This window comes from Protopterus annectens, chromosome 7.part1 (genome assembly GCF_019279795.1).
Source record: "Protopterus annectens isolate FY-2018-M chromosome 7.part1, PAN1.0, whole genome shotgun sequence".
Taxonomy (NCBI): Eukaryota; Metazoa; Chordata; order Ceratodontiformes; family Protopteridae; genus Protopterus; species Protopterus annectens.
Window position 1 is genome coordinate 463,262,017 of NC_056740.1, and position 17,184 is coordinate 463,279,200.

Below are 17,184 nucleotides of genomic sequence, written 5' to 3' on the forward strand. Positions count from 1 at the left end.
CAAGGACAGAAAATATGCAAGTTTTAAGAAAAAAACGATTTAAAATTAAGTGCAAACAGGAAATTCAGCAAACAGCTTTTGGTTTGCTCTAAATACAGCTACTAATACAGAAATCAAGTTTAACAAGCCAGAAAATGCTCAAGCTAGGCAGCTATGCAGAAAAACTTAGCAAATAAACAGAGGTAAAATACTTAAAATCTCAAAAATGTCTCCTTCTTCTCTCAGCGTTTTTCCTCTTGGAGGGTGCTTCACCAACAGCCAACAAGCCTGAAAAGGCAGCTCAAACCATGAGGCAACTAGGTTTTAAGAGAGGAAGATGAAGGAGTTATGGAAATGACCCCTAGTGGCCAATAAAACTACAGTTTCAAGTCAGTAACCACCTCTACGGGGGGCAGGGAAGCTGCTCAATGTTAGTCACTGCCACTGATGAACAGAGAGACCCTCCTTCAGCCCAAGCAAAAATGGCCTCACAGAAACTTTCAAACAGTTCAGGAACAGCAAGCCTGTAACTGAACTTTTTCAACTCTCAGAAAAGTGGGAAAAAAGCAAGATTTTTTTTTTTTGTTTTTGTTTTTTTACAGAGATAGCAGAGGTTCACAAGTAATATCAAGTTATAACAGTGCAGTAAATGACCCCACACAAGAGTGCTAGGTCAAGGACAGAAAATATGCAAGTTTTAAGAAAAAAACGATTTAAAATTAAGTGCAAACAGGAAATTCAGCAAACAGCTTTTGGTTGTGCTCTAAATACAGCTACTAATACAGAAATCAAGTTTAACAAGCCAGAAAATGCTCAAGCTAGGCAGCTATGCAGAAAAACTTAGCAAATAAACAGAGAAAAAATACTTAAAATCTCAAAAGTGGCTCCCTTCTTCTCTCAGCGTTTTTTCCTCTTGGAGGGTGCTTCACCAACAGCCAACAAGCCTGAAAAGACGCTCAAACCACGAGGCAACTAGGTTTTAAGAGAGGAAGATGAAGGAGTTATGGAAATGACCCTAGTGGCCAATAAAACTACAGTTTCAAGTCAGTAACCACCTCTATGGGGGCAGGGAAGCTGCTCAATGTTAGTCACTGCCACTGATGAACAGAGAGACCCTCCTTCAGCCCAAGCAAAAATGGCCTCACAGAAACTTTCAAACAGTTCAGGAACAGCAAGCCTGTAACTGAACTTTTTTAACTCTCAGAAAAGTGGGAAAAAACAAGATTTTTTTTTGTTTTGTTTTTACAGAGATAGCAGAGGTTCACAAGTAATATCAAGTTATAACAGTGCAGTAAATGACCCCACACAAGAGTGCTAGGTCAAGGACAGAAAATATGCAAGTTTTAAGAAAAACGATTTAAAATTAAGTGCAAACAGGAAATTCAGCAAACAGCTTTTGGTTGTGCTCTAAATACAGCTACTAATACAGAAATCAAGTTTAACAAGCCAGAAAATGCTCAAGCTAGGCAGCTATGCAGAAAAACTTAGCAAATAAACAGAGAAAAATACTTAAAATCTCAAAAGTGGCTCCCTTCTTCTCTCAGCGTTTTTTCCTCTTGGAGGGTGCTTCACCAACAGCCAACAAGCCTGAAAAGACGCTCAAACCACGAGGCAACTAGGTTTTAAGAGAGGAAGATGAAGGAGTTATGGAAATGACCCCTAGTGGCCAATAAAACTACAGTTTCAAGTCAGTAACCACCTCTACGGGGGGCAGGAGAGCTGCTCAATGTTAGTCACTGCCACTGATGAACAGAGAGACCCTCCTTCAGCCCAAGCAAAAATGGCCTCACAGAAACTTTCAAACAGTTCAGGAACAGCAAGCCTGTAACTGAACTTTTAACTCTCAGAAAAGTGGGAAAAAAACAAGATTTTTTTTTTGTTTTTGTTTTTCCAGAGATAGCAGAGGTTCACAAGTAATATCAAGTTATAACAGTGCAGTAAATGACCCCACACAAGAATGCTAGGTCAAGGACAGAAAATATGCAAGTTTTAAGAAAAAACGATTTAAAATTAAGTGCAAACAGGAAATTCAGCAAACAGCTTTTGGTTGTGCTCTAAATACAGCTACTAATACAGAAATCAAGTTTAACAAGCCAGAAAATGCTCAAGCTAGGCAGCTATGCAGAAAAACTTAGCAAATAAACAGAGAAAAATACTTAAAATCTCTAAAGTGGCTCCTTCTTCTCTCAGCGTTTTTCCTCTTGGAGGGTGCTTCACCAACAGCCAACAAGCCTGAAAAGATGCTCAAACCACGAGGCAACTAGGTTTTAAGAGAGGAAGATGAAGGAGTTATGGAAATGACCCCTAGTGGCCAATAAAACTACAGTTTCAAGTCAGTAACCACCTCTACGGGGGCAGAGAAGCTTCTCAATGTTACTCACAGCCACTGATGAACAGAGAGACTCTCCTTCAGCCCAAGCATAAATGGCCTCACAGAAACTGTCAAACAGTTCAGGAACAGCAAGCCTGTAACTGAACTTTTTAACTCTCAGAAAAGTGGGAAAAAGCAAGATTTTTTTTGTTTTTGTTTTTACAGAGATAGCAGAGGTTCACAAGTAATATCAAGTTATAACAGTGCAGTAAATGACCCCACACAAGAGTGCTAGGTCAAGGACAGAAAATATGCAAGTTTTAAGAAAAAACGATTTAAAATTAAGTGCAAACAGGAAATTCAGCAAACAGCTTTTGGTTGTGCTCTAAATACAGCTACTAATACAGAAATCAAGTTTAACAAGCCAGAAAATGCTCAAGCTAGGCAGCTATGCAGAAAAACTTAGCAAATAAACAGAGAAAAATACTTAAAATCTCAAAAGTGGCTCCCTTCTTCTCTCAGCGTTTTTTCCTCTTGGAGGGTGCTTCACCAACAGCCAACAAGCCTGAAAAGACACTCAAACCACGAGGCAACTAGGTTTTAAGAGAGGAAGATGAAGGAGTTATGGAAATGACCCCTAGTGGCCAATAAAACTACAGTTTCAAGTCAGTAACCACCTCTACGGGGGGCAGGGAAGCTGCTCAATGTTAGTCACTGCCACTGATGAACAGAGAGACCCTCCTTCAGCCCAAGCAAAAATGGCCTAGGTCTGATTTTTTTCTGCTTAGGATTGGATGTGTGGGGGTGTTGAGACTAGAGTGATTAGATGGGTTGGTGTTATCTGACAGTGGTCCAGGGTTTGAGTGGATGTCACCACTAAGCAGTAGCCTAGAGGCAATGTTGGTAAGTCGTTTCAATCATTTGATAAGCTCATTGCTGAATAACTGAGGATTATAGTGACTGTCTTTAGTAGGTATTAATTTAAATGGAAAATATTGGAGGCTAGTAATATTGACAAGTATAGAACTGATGGTGAGATATGTACATGGAGTAGTATGGCAAGGTGGGTTTGTGATGTGATGAAAAGTGAGTGTCTGGAATGTGTTGTGATAAGTAGTGAGGTGAGATAGTAATATGAGTGTAGTAAGAAGTGATAGGTGCAGCACGAGCATGGTATAGGTCTAGGAGGAGGAAAAAAGATAACAGGAAGTGCATCTAATTGGATGGATAGAGTGAGGGAGTGTCAGCCTAGTGCTCAAGAGTAGAAGCACTGGGGGCGGGTGGGATATGGGGGCAGGGTGGGGGAGTGGAGTGAGCCCAAAGGGCAAAAGGAGCAGGCAGAGCAGCCCCAGCAAGAGAGATTCCAAAAGAAAAGAAAAAACAATCAGGAGCCAGGAAATGTAAGTAAGACAATACACTATGTTAGAGCTTTTCAGCTTACAGAAACCAAATGTTGCTAGCAAGCTCTTTAAGGATGAGTAGAGCTAAGGGAATTGGAACTGAACTAAAGGTTTGTTTTTGGATAGTTTAACCTTAGACTCTGGAGCTCACCTGTATGTATACAGAAGGAATAAAGAACTTGTACAATTAGTAGAGTATGTTCCTACCTAATGGCTGACTTCATTAAAGCTTTCCAAGTTGGAAGATAAATGAAGCTCAATGCAGCTGTGCTCACCTGACAATGATGGTCACAAAGTAAGAGAAATTTTTTAAAAACAATTCAATGACATTCACCTAATAATTAATTCTACCGGAAGGCTTGTGTTTAAAAGTTGAGATTTTCCAGGGCTAATTTGAGCTTTTAAAATATCAGTTTGGGACAGGATTGTGATATAAAAGAATATGATCAAGAGGGAAGTGTATAAATATTTGGGAAGTGATGAACGATCAACAATAAAACATGAACAAATGCAAATAAAATTTAGTAATAAATATTTTAAAAGACTTAAATTAATACTGAAAACGACATTGACATCTAGAGACAAAGCCCAATGTATAAACCAATTTGCTCTTCCCACCCTAACTTACAGTTTTGGGAAATGAAACCAGAAGTATATAAAAATCAGGCAGCAACTGAATGTGCCAGAAAAGAAAAGAAAGAATATAACGTGAAGGATCAGATGAGAAGGCAAGAAATGTGGAAAATGCATAAATATAGTTACAAGTATAGAAAAATCGTGGAACAACCTCATGTTGATCAGGATCAAATGCAGGAATGGTTAAAGAGAGGTGAATTTAAACAAAAAGATGAAAGTTTAATGTTGGTGGTCCAAGATAGTGGACTACATACACATTGGTTTACAAAGTCTATTGAACATGTGGGAGAAACAGACAAATGTAGGTTTTGTAAAACAGAATTGGAAGTAGTTGCACAACTTGTTGCTGGTTGTGATGTATTAATGGAAGAAGGACTGTATACTGAAAGGCATAATAATGTGGTAAGACTTTTGCATTGGGGATTGTGCAAACATTATAATAATGAAGTAGCTGAAAAACACAGGAAACATGGGTCACACAGCATCATAGAAAATGAAGTCTACATCACATGGGATCACCCTTTACTAACTAATTCAAAAAATAGATGAGAGAAACCCAGCTGTAGTAATCCATGAAAAGGAGACAAAAGTAGCATTGATCACTGAATTTGCTACACCCAGTGGTTACATACAGAGAGACACAAAGTCATAAAATACCAGGATTTGCAGGCAGAGACAAGGGCAGTGTGGAAGAAGGATACTCAGACAGTTTCAATAATAGTAGGAGCAATGGGTCTCATAAAAAAGACTCTACAGTCTTATTTAGAAATGTTACCGATACCTGTAACTCCATATGAAGGAGTCAATTCTGTGTACATTGTGGGTTCTGTGAAGTGCACTTTGGGCTAACATCCAAGATTGAAACAGTACTAATTTTGTGTACTTTAATCATGATTTGTCTTACAAATGGGCTCCATTCCAGTCATGGTATTAGAAACCCATAAGACTTGGAAAAATTAAACCAATAGCTCCTTTTTTTGTTAGGCACATGTGATAAGGGATGGCAGACTAATAAAAGCTAACAGTGCTTCATATTAGCCACAGGGATTTGTCTCTTTGGACACATGATGTCATTGTGATGGGAAACAGGTGGTAATGGCAAATGGAACCAAATTTATCATTAAGATTTAAGTGGTACTTTAAGACAGTTAACTATTTAGAAAATGTGCACCAAAATAAAGGTGTTGTTTAGAAATTATTTTGTATTGAGTGTGTGTGTGTGTGTGTGTGTGTGTGTGTGTGTGTGTGTGTGTGTGTGTGTGTGTGTGTGTGTGTGTGTATGCATGTTATGGAAAAAGATAAAATTAAAACCGGAGTCTGCTTGCACAAGTCACTGGATAAAAAAGTACCCCACTATAGCACAGGCGCCAGAGCAGGGCTGCAGTAAAACAGGATGCAAATTCCTCAAAAGAAGGTGAAAATCATGTCACATTGCTAGTATCTTCTCTCTGTAAGAGCTCCCTGTAGCAGAAAAGACAGCAATCCACAAAATGTAAAAAAATATTATAATGTACATGTTGCATGCACGCTTGTATGTATTTGGCTAAGCAAGAGTTCTAGAAACACTGAAATAAACAACTGAGGATAATGAAGTTATACAAATGCACACATTTAACAAATATTGAAATATGTATACTGTGGGGGAGTGAAAAATCTACTGAACCACCTAAATCCTGCTAAATTACATTATCAAGTCTAATATCACAGTATAGGGCAGAAAAGGGTAATGGACTTTGGAAAAACTCCAGTAGTTTCCTTTCTCTTTTACATGACAGATTCAAACTAGAATACAGGCACTTTTGAAACAGTGCTCAGAATTAGTGGTTGTGAATGTAGCACTGTTTTTTTAATGTCTGATTCAGTCACTCTAGGCATAGTGGTATTGCATTATTTCATTTATTTTTTTTAATTTCTTGCCTCTTCCTAATGTGCATTGACTGCTTAATAAGGCTTGTACAGAATAGTAGAAATAATAGCTATGATAAATATTAAACACTAGACATTGTGTTTGTATTTCCAAATTACTTTGAAGGAGTCATAGAGCATTGTTTAGTTATTTTGTATGACTTATAGTGAATGCTTAGTTTCTCAACTTCTGTCTCATGTGGTCTATTCTTATCCGAATTACTAATATCCTTTCCATGCTACATTCTTCATTAACCTCTCTCTCTGTATGTACCATCTAGTAGATATTACTTACAGTTTAAATTATGCCTGTTGATTTTATCCCATATAAAGCTGCCCACACTCTCTCCCCTCTTTCTCTAGGTTTTAAAAGGTAAAGTGACAATTCTCTCTGCCTGCGTCTGCCTTCTAGATAAAACCTGCCCCACTATCAGGAATAATGACCATGCTCTTCTCTGTTTACTCTGTTTCTAATTAAAGTATGTTCCAATTTTAAAGCCCTGAATAATCTCACTTTGCCAACTTGATAGGTTGCCTGCACACCACTGAGATCCCCCTCTATACTCAGCCCTTCTTTAAAAGTTCTTGCCTACTTAACTCTCTCTAGCATTAATAATCTATCGCTGCCCTAGTTGAGACTTTACTTTGGTCTGTTCTACTCCCTTTTATGTATCTAGTTTGCAGTCTCCACCTAACTGTGATTTCCTGTTAATACCTCACAGCTTCAGACCCCTCCCTGCCCACACCTCCCCTCTCCCCTCGACTTGCTCTTCTTACCTACAGTTTAACTCTGCTGTGCTTACTTTTGCTTTTTGTCTTAGTGATTGTTTTTAGAGGAGACTGCCATTTCTGGTCCAAACCGCTCCATTCAAGCTCACTCAGCTCCCCTAACCTACCCCATTCCCACCCACCTCCACTTTCTTTACTTTTATACCTTTTTCACCTTGTTCTAACCCCCCTCCAATAACCCCTAATCCACCAGTCTTATCTGTCTCAGCAGACCACCTGCCGACCCCTCTCCCATATACCCCCTCATACACTCCTTGTCATCCAATCTCTATCACCCTTGCTCACCTCTAACTAGCCCTCCCTCTCATATCCATCCCACTCCCTATCTCCACCCCACTGAAGCCCCCATCTTTCACTACTTCTCTATAACTCATCAGTTTCACTTTTACTCTCACTCCTCTCTACCCTAGTAACTTTCACCTTTGATCCCTTGTCCTCCCTGTATTTCAGGTCTCTACCCTACTAAGCACACACTTCCTCATACACTCTTACCTTTGAGTTCTCAATCCACCTTTCACTACTTGCCTCACACACATAATGCCCCTCTTCTACCTCATATCTATCCTACTACATTATCTATCATTCTTTACCTCCTATCATTCTAATTTTAATCACTCACATCCATCTCCAGCCTCCACATTTCCTCTACTCCACAAGGAATCCTCCCTGCCTTTCCAAATCTGCCCCTGTCTCTTTAATTCTTCCTTCCCACAACTCTTCAAATTAAAAATTCTCCCTTTTGCCACTATATCTTTCAAACACAAAAACAAACCTTTTAGTTTTTACCTTCATACTACAACACCTCCCCCACTTGCAAACAATATACTATTATCTGGTGACATCCACCCTAACCCAGGCCCTTCTATTCCAACCACAACAAATACCAGCTTGACCAAACATCTCTCTAGCTTTGCTATCAACATACAGAGTCTACCTAAGAAAGTTACAGAGCTACACTCCTGGATAATCCATCACTCACCTCACATCCTAGCCTTATCTGAAACTTGGTTAAAACCACATATCTCAAACTCTGAAATATTACCTCCCCACTACAATATTTACCTCCAAGATAGAACTACCAAAAAAGGTGGGGGTGTTGCTATCCTGTACTTGACACTCCTCAACAGATCCCCCCTGCCCATATCTCAGCCCAACTTTCAACCAGCAAAACTACTTCTAAACTATCACTTCAACCCCTAAAATAAATTTGCCATCACATCTATATCCCACTGGGGAATAACATTGCTATCCTTGAATCTATCCTAGCCTGGATATCTGTGAATATCCCCCATGAGACCTCACTACTAGGTGATGTTAATATCGACTGGCAAAATCTATCCTCTACCTCTTCCTCCCTACATATTGACCACCATGTTTTCCATCACCGTATCACAACATCTACCCACTTCAATATTAACAATACCAACAATTCCACCTTAGACTGGATTCTTACCTCTGACCCCCACCCTATATCATGACCCCAGTACTCTAACTGATTCCCTAAGTGACCACCTCCCTTCTCAAGTCCAGCAATACTTTTTTCAAATTCCTTAATCCCACCATTACAGAGAATGGTGCAACCTTTCTTCCTTCAACTCTGAAACTTTTAACAACCAACTCACTTCCATTAACTGGAACTTCTGAAGTACCTCCCTCCCAATGATGCCATTCTACATTTTAATCATACATTTCTGAATATTCTTGACTCTTTAGCTCCCGTAAGAAAGGTGAGAATCAAAACAAATTACTCACCTTGATTCACCAAAGATCCCCTGTCTCTCATGAAAGAAAGGGACAAGTACTGGCAAAAATGGCTAAAAACTAAATCTGCAACAGTCTTTCCAAAAATACAAAGAACTACATAATCTATCAATAAAACAAATTAACAAAGACAAGAATATAAGTACCAGTTCTTCCAAAAGTCTAATCCTAAAATATTCTGGCATACCATCAATAACATTTTGCATCCTAGTGAATCCACCACCCCTAGCCCCTACCCAAATAATTCTTCCCTAGAAACTGCCACCTTACTTAATACCCACTTCATAAAATCAATTCAAAAACTTACCCAACCCTCCCAAACCCACAACCTCTCTCACACCATACACAATGCATGTAACACCACTGCTTTCTCTCGTAACCCCATCTCCACAGCTTACATCAGGTCTCTTCTACTAAAATTAAAACCTTGCTCTCCCTGTACTGATACCCCCCTTTCTTAAACTTGAAGCTCATTCTATAGCCAATCCTGTTGCTATCCTAATAAACTGATCTATCCAAGAATCCACTGTTCCAGACATGGAAATCTTTCTACACCATTCCACTACACACAAAGGAGGTAACTCCACTGAGCCATCCAACTATAGACCCATTGCCATCCTATCTCCACTATCCAGAATCCTTTAAAATGCATTCATACCAGCTTCTAAACTACCTAATCAATGAAAATCATCTGACCCCTACTCAGCATGGCTTTAGGCCATATCATAGCACATCCACAGCCCTTACATCCTTCACTCACACTGTTGCCGAAGCTAGGGACAAAAATATTCTGGTATGTTGCCTTTTCCTCGATCTCTCTAAAGCTTTCGATATGGTCTCCCATTCCAAGCTACTCACCAGACTTACTGATCACCACCTCACCCCCTTCACTATTCTCTGGTTCTCTAGCTACCTTTCAAACAGGCTTCAGTCTTGTCAGATGGCAAGCTATGTGCTCCTTTTTCCTACAACGCAAACTGGCATCCCTCAAGGCTCAGTCCTTGGCCCCCTCCTTTTTAACATCTTCACCAATCATCTCTCCACTCTCTGTACCACCTTCTCACTTATACAATATGCCAATGACTCTACTCTCATCTCATGTGCTGACAACATATCCAAACTTCTTTCCATCACCCAAAACTCATCTCATCCATGGAAAAATGGCTCACAGAACACCAACTCATTCTTAACCACAAAAAGACTAAACTCCTAGTATTTCTTCCCAAATCTCTCTCCCACCATAAATCCACCTTTACCATTTCTTCTCTATATAACACCCTCATCAAAGCAGAACCACACACTAAATTGCTTGGTAGTATAATTGATGGCCAGCTAAAATTTGACATCCATTTTCAACACTGTATCAAAAAAAAAAAAAAAAAAAAAAAAACTAATCAGAGACTTGCTCTTCTCTACAAAAATAAAAAATAAATCCTTGCTCCTTAGCTTTCCTCCTTCCATGTCTCTTGTATGCCTCCCCTATCTTTACCCATCTCCAGTCAGCCCTTCTCTCCAGACTTGAGCAGACCTACAATAACATAGCCAGATTCACTTGTAACCTACCTTACATATCACATATTTGCCTTGCCCTGAAACAGTTCCAGTGACTGGAATTCCCTCAGCTCTTACTACTTTCCCAATTGCAGCTCACACACTCCTTACTTAACAAACCCCAAGTCTGCCCATCTCTCTCCACCATAGTATCCCCTTACATCCCTGCTCATTCACTTCGTAGCTCAGACCAGCACCTTCTTGACATCTATAAACCAAACAAAGTTATTGGTAAACTCCTGTACAAGCACTCAGTGTCCCTTGCTTGGAATAGGATCCCACCTAACCTTCGCAGCATGAGTAGTTCCAGCTGATTTAAAACTGAAGTCAAGCTTTACTTTCTCAAATCAAGATCCTTCCCCTGCCAAAATTCTCCTTAAATTTCCATGTGCATTCCTTCTTATTTTCTCTATCTTCTATAACTTTGAACTTAATAACTAATCTGTTGATGAATTTCAGTACTAATGATATGATACCACTGGAAAGATAGATCTTTATTGTTACTACTTTCACCTGTTATTTAAATTTATGTAGCCTTCTTAATGTCAAGTACTTGCCCTCTTAGTTTCTGTATTTTTGCCTAGCTTGTAACTTTTTGTTTTGGTAATGTGGAGCTTTTCTCCTTTTTTTTTGTATATTGCCTAATCATGTTATCTTTGTGTTCATTTTTATAATGCTGGAGGTTTTCTCCTCTGGTCTCCACTGAAAACGGGCCATTGGTTCAGATGGACTAATCTGTTTCACAAATGTCAAATAAGTAAAGAAATAATTGTCTGATTTAAGCTTTTGTGCTTCGTGAAAATGTATATATTCACTTAGGAGTGCATCCATTCCTGCTATATCATAAAAAAGGAAAAGCTAAATATTTGGAGAAATTAAACCAAAAGCTTGAAAGTGTAGGCAAGTTTTTTTTTTTAAATGAACAAAAAAAAAAAGTTTGTTTCCACTTAACGGAAAAAAGAGTGAAAAAAAAATGAAAATAAAGTGGCAACTGGAAAACCACCATTTTAAAGTAACACTTTTATGAAGCATTAAAATAATAATAAACAGAGGCAATAAAAGAAAGTATTAAAACAGATTTAACTCATTACATCCTAGTGACATCTGCAGGCATTTCTCTAGTTCTTCATGATGCTTTCAGGTGTCCAATGTCATCCGTTCAGTTTTACATTAATAATAGCAAACCTGTGCTATGTATAAGCTATTGAAATATTTCATATGAAAGTTTACACAAAGGGTAACACAAAAACATTGATATGTGATCTCTGTCTAGTACAACAAAAGAGATATTAAACATTTGTCTATATCTCAACAACCAAGCATAACAGACATAAACTGTTTAACATCATATGAAATGTTAGTGAACAAACTATTGGTAACAGTAACTGTGTAACTTGTGTACTTAATGAAATGGATACTTTCCCCAAACATCACAAAAATCAGTATTTACTGTATTTGTTGTGATTTACAAAATCTATTTTAATGACTAGAGTCTAATGAAGGTTACCACTTGTAAAAATGACTTTTTGCTAAACAGTTTATTATTTTATCTCCATGGATCTTTATCATATTCTGCCTTGGAAACACAATCTAGTTAGGTGACTTGCTCAGAATCACAATGTTAGGCAGATAAAGGCTAAAGGAATCAAACCAAGAACACAGGACGCTGCTTGTTAACAGCACTTAGTGTTAATCATCTGTGCCAACTGCCAGAATATTTATATTTCCTTAGCAACAGTTATGGCTGTTGAGATACAATCATGTGTTTGATGTTTCTATAATTTGGATTTTGCACTAGCAACCACTGTCGAAACACACAGCCTGGTCCTCCAGTTCAGTTCCTAACTGGTGCGCCTTCTTTGCGGTGTCTCTTTGTGCTGTTATTGTGTCCATGTGGTTTTCTGCAGGGATCTCCAGTTTCCTCCCACATCTCAATGACAAAAGTTGGTCATAGGTGTTTGCCCTGTAATGGATTGGCTTTCTTCCTTAAAGCTGTTGAGTGTCAGAATGGGATGCATGTCCCTTGCAAACTTTAGCTAGATAAAATATCCATTTAAAAATTAATGAATTTTTGCAAACTGAAAATCCAGGTACAATTTGAAAAACAAGGGAGATAGGGTGAGCTGTTAAAAAAATGAAGAATGACCCTTAAAGTTCCCTAGGGTGCTGGGAAGGAACATGGTCGGAAGCATCTCTGGAAACCCTGCTGAATATAACCACAATGCAAAATGGGTATAACGCCTTAAATAAAATACAGATGACCAGTATAAGAGGTATGGAATGTAAGTAGGCAACTGATAAAGAGAAACAACTAATGTTAAAAAATGATTATGAATGGAAAATCGTGGGTCTAGATTCTATACTCAGTGGCTGACTAAAACTAAGACATCTTTGCATCATGAAGTAACTTTGAGTAAATGGATGAAGTGCCAGTAATTCATCATGAATACATGAGAACAATTATAAACAGCAAAAGTTTTAAAGCATTACAGCTAGCTGTGAAAATATCAGAGTAAAACTGAAGCTATAATTCAGCTTACTGTCATGGTGATATTGTATAATTCTATTTTTTTACATCAGTTGGATAAGAATTTTTTTCATTCTTGTAACTTCAGATCAAATCAATGATTATGTTTCTATGTAAGCATGTTATGTGTGCAACACACAAAAACAAGTAAAACAGCAAATAAAAAATATTCTTGGCTATGTCATCAGTCAGTGAGATCTATGAAATGAATGACACTTTACAATAAAAAACAGTCACAGGGTACTTTCCTGGGGCAGTGAATGTAGTGAATTTTACACAAGTGGAACCTGGTACAAAAAAGAACGCATAGCAGATGTTTTTTAAAGCAGCCCATTAACAGCTGAAGCTTCTACTGATCAACAAGTCTTTAAGAAAGACAGGACCCTTATCATGCTACAGAACATACGTAAGTATCAAAACATAAATAACATACGCAAGTATCAAAACATATTTACTTAGCATGCGTAAGTATCAAAACATACTTACATAACATATGTAAGTATCAAAATCTTTTACTGCTGTTATGGTAACAGAGGTACAGAAACCAATCATGAATTAACATGCCACAGGGTCTTGCACTGGAATGAGATGGGTAATCATAGCAATGTTTCTTGGACAAAAACAAGATGATGTCCTTCAAGAATGCAACTGCAGTCCTGACATATGGGTTGTCCTGCCTCAGGCAGCCCTTCGATCGGCCGGATTCCAAAGTCTGGGTCCGGCGTCGGCTGATGTCGCCTCCTCCCCGACGTCAGAACAGCTGGGGTATAAAGGCATCAGCCGGCGCCATCTTCTTCAGTCTTTCTTGCCGCGTGGTGCCCGAAGCAGAAGCAGTTCGCAAGTGCCGGTCGGTCAGCTCCTGTGTTTTCAGTTACCGAAGTCATCTAAAAAGCTAAGTACCCCGTTGGGGAACATTTTTTCTTACCTCAGCCGATGTCAGAACAAATTGAGAAAGTTAATAATTGTTTGTCTTGTGGTAAACAAATACCTCATAAGGACTTCCATTCTTACTGCCTCCCTTGCCTGGGCCCAGACCACGACGTCTCGGCCTGTGCCGCCTGTGCTTGCTTTAATAAGCGCACTCTCAGGCGCTGGGCAGAATTTGCCGAAAACTTTTTTGGTGAATCCTACGCTTACACCATGCCATCGGAACAACCGACAGCACAAACTACCAAAAAACGTAAGGACCGGGACCGACACCCTCGGCCCGTGTCTTCTACCGATACTACTCCTAAGCCCTCCGCGAGTGCTTCAGTCCCTTCGGAAGCGGTTATTGAACCGCTCCAGCACGACGTCACTGCATTAACACGTTCTTCGGTCTCGGAGCCTACACCGGTGCCGGTTGTTGATTTTCCTCCAGAAACCGAAGTTCTCGATCTACCCGACACCATTCCTGTTGACAAGGTTACCCCTGCACGTGGGGCAGCTAGGCCTCCTGTATCCATGTCCATTAAGGCCTTTGCATGTGCTAAGGCCGCCATCCAGGCCAAGGCCCATCCTAAGCCTGCCTCACAGGCCCCTTCTTCTGATAGACAGATCATGTCTCTTGCTGCAGATTTAATCTCTCTTATCAGGGGGTCTCAGCCCCATCCAGTCAGAGGTTCTCAGCCACCTGCAGAAAAAAGGCCTAGAACTGAACAGGCTGACGACCTCTCTTCAGATGAAGCCTCTGGGGTTTCAGAACATTCAGATACCCAAGAAGAATCCTTCCAAGCCTATGAAGTCTCTGATGCTGAGGAATCAATTCCCTCTGCCTCCCCTCCGGAGGATTTTTCTTTAGGTGAAGTCCTCCACTCCATGAGGGAACATTTTAAGTGGCAGGGTAAGGAATTTTCTGATTCTAGGGAAAGGCTCTGTACCTTCCTCAAGTTACCCCAGCACAGGCCTTTGGCTATCCCTCCAGTTTTGGATGTCCTGGATGATGTATTTTCAGACTCCAGTGCTTCCCCTGATTCTCTCCCTCCTGCTCCTGTCAAGCCAGACAGATATTACAGGATCCCTGACACTCACAAGCATTTCTTTAAGGCCCAAACTGTGGATCTAGAAACTATTTCACAGGGCCCCAAAGGAGTGGCTTCTTCCTCGGCCAAAAATCCACTACCAGCTGACAGGGAAGCAAGGTCCCTGGAGAGATGGGGTAAAAAAGTTTATACCTCTACCACCCTTGCTATGAGGTCACTTAACTGCCTTTTTCATATGTTTAAGTACCAGGATTATTTGCTGGATGATTTGCAGAAAAAGCTAGCCTCTCCTGAGCCTATAGATAGAAAGGCATTGCAGGATTTGGTTCATAATTCACAGCAGGTTAGCAACCATTTTCTTCAGTGTGGTTATGATGCATTGGAGGCTTCATGTAGGACAGCTATGACAGGGGCTGTTATACGTAGACATGCTTGGTTGAAAGAACAGCCACTGCCGGATCATGTTAAAGTAAAGCTCCTGGACGCACCTCTGGATAAACAGAAGCTGTTTGGTGCTAATGCTCAGGATGTGTTGAAGTCTATTGAGGAGAAGGCAAAATCAGTACAGACAGTAAAAGATTTCCTCCAGGTTCAGCCACCCAGATTCAGCAGGAATTGGCCTTCAAAGAATTGGTCCTTTCCAGACTCAGACAAGTTTCAAATGGGAAAGAACAGGCGTGCACGAGGTAGAGGGCAATACCGAGGCTCCTACAGGGGCCGCCAGTGGCAACCTCAAAATCAAAGAAGTGGCACAGGTACTTCACCTGCACCACAGGGACAATCACAATGACTTACCTATCTCTCCACCTACCAAGGCTCAAAGAGAAGCACCTTTAGGCGGAAAATTATCTCTATTCTCAAAAAACTGGCACATTATAACAAAGGACAATTGGATTCTGGACATAATAGACAGAGGTTACAAGTTCCACTTCCATACTTTACCAACAGGACAAGGCATGCCAAACCTGCCACAAAATCAAAGGGCAGAGGCACTCAGAGAAGTCTCAAAGTTGTTACAAATAAAAACAATAGAGAAGGTTCCTCCTCAGGAACAAGGCCAGGGATTTTACTCAAGACTGTTCCTTGTTCCAAGAAAAGAAAAGCAATGGAGACCTATTTTGGACTTATCCGTACTAAATACTTTTCTCAAGGTGCCAAAATTCAAGATGCTGACGTTACAGCAACTTCTTCCCATGTTGGGCAAGGGGTCGTGGCTGGTTACTCTGGACCTCAAGGAGGCATACCTGCATGTCTCTATCAGACACAGTTGCAGAAGATACCTCAGATTTCTTGCAGGAACAGAGCATTATCAATTCTCAGCATTGCTGTTTGGCTTATCTACTGCACCCAGAGTATTCATGAAATGCCTGGCATCAGTAGTGGCACACTGCAGACTCCAGGGGATTCAAATATACCCCTATCTGGAAGACTGCCTCATACAAGCAGACAGCAAACAAACCTTGACAAAACACTTGGATTATGTCATTCAGTTGCTACAGGCTTTGGGATACACAGTTAACATTCAAAAATCAAGACTACTGCCATCCCAAGAGATTATTTTTCTAGGAGCAAAGATGAACACACAGCTACAAATGGCCTTTCTCACAGAGGAGAAACAAGAGCATTTGACAGACTACTTCAAAAGCCTAGCAAAGCTAACCCACCTGACCGCAAGGAAGACCCTGCAGGCCCTGGGGTTCATGGCATCTTGCATTCTTCTAATCCCTCTGGCAAGACTACACATGAGAAAACTACAATGGTACCTCAAAAGCTTGTGGTCTCAACACAGCCACAACCTAGAACACATAATTCCTCTCATACCATGCCTACAAAGGGATTTTTTATGGTGGGCTCAAGCAAGTCACTTAAACGAAGGCATGCCTTTCAACAAAGCTCCAACAAGTCAAACTATTACAACAGATGCCTCAGACCACGGATGGGGGGCGCACATGGACGGCAGATGCATTCAAGGGCAATGGACTCCCATGGAAAGTCATCAGCACATAAATCAAAAAGAGATGTTGGCAGTGATACACGCAATAGAAGCCTTTGGAAAATCTCTTCAGCAAGGCCATCTGCTAATAAGGACAGACAACACCACTGTCATGTGGTACATAAACAAACAAGGGGGCACTCATTCCTACCCCCTCTGCAGACTGACAATGACTCTTTGGGAAAAGTCCCTGAAACCGAACATCTACTTGCAATCCCAGTTTGTTCCGGGCAAGGACAATGTTCTGGCAGACAGGTTAAGCAGAAATTTCTTGGATCCGCACGAATGGATGCTGCACCCACGCATTTTCTCACAAATAACAACTGCATGGGGAAGGCCAGACATAGACCTCTTTGCATCTCCTCTCAATC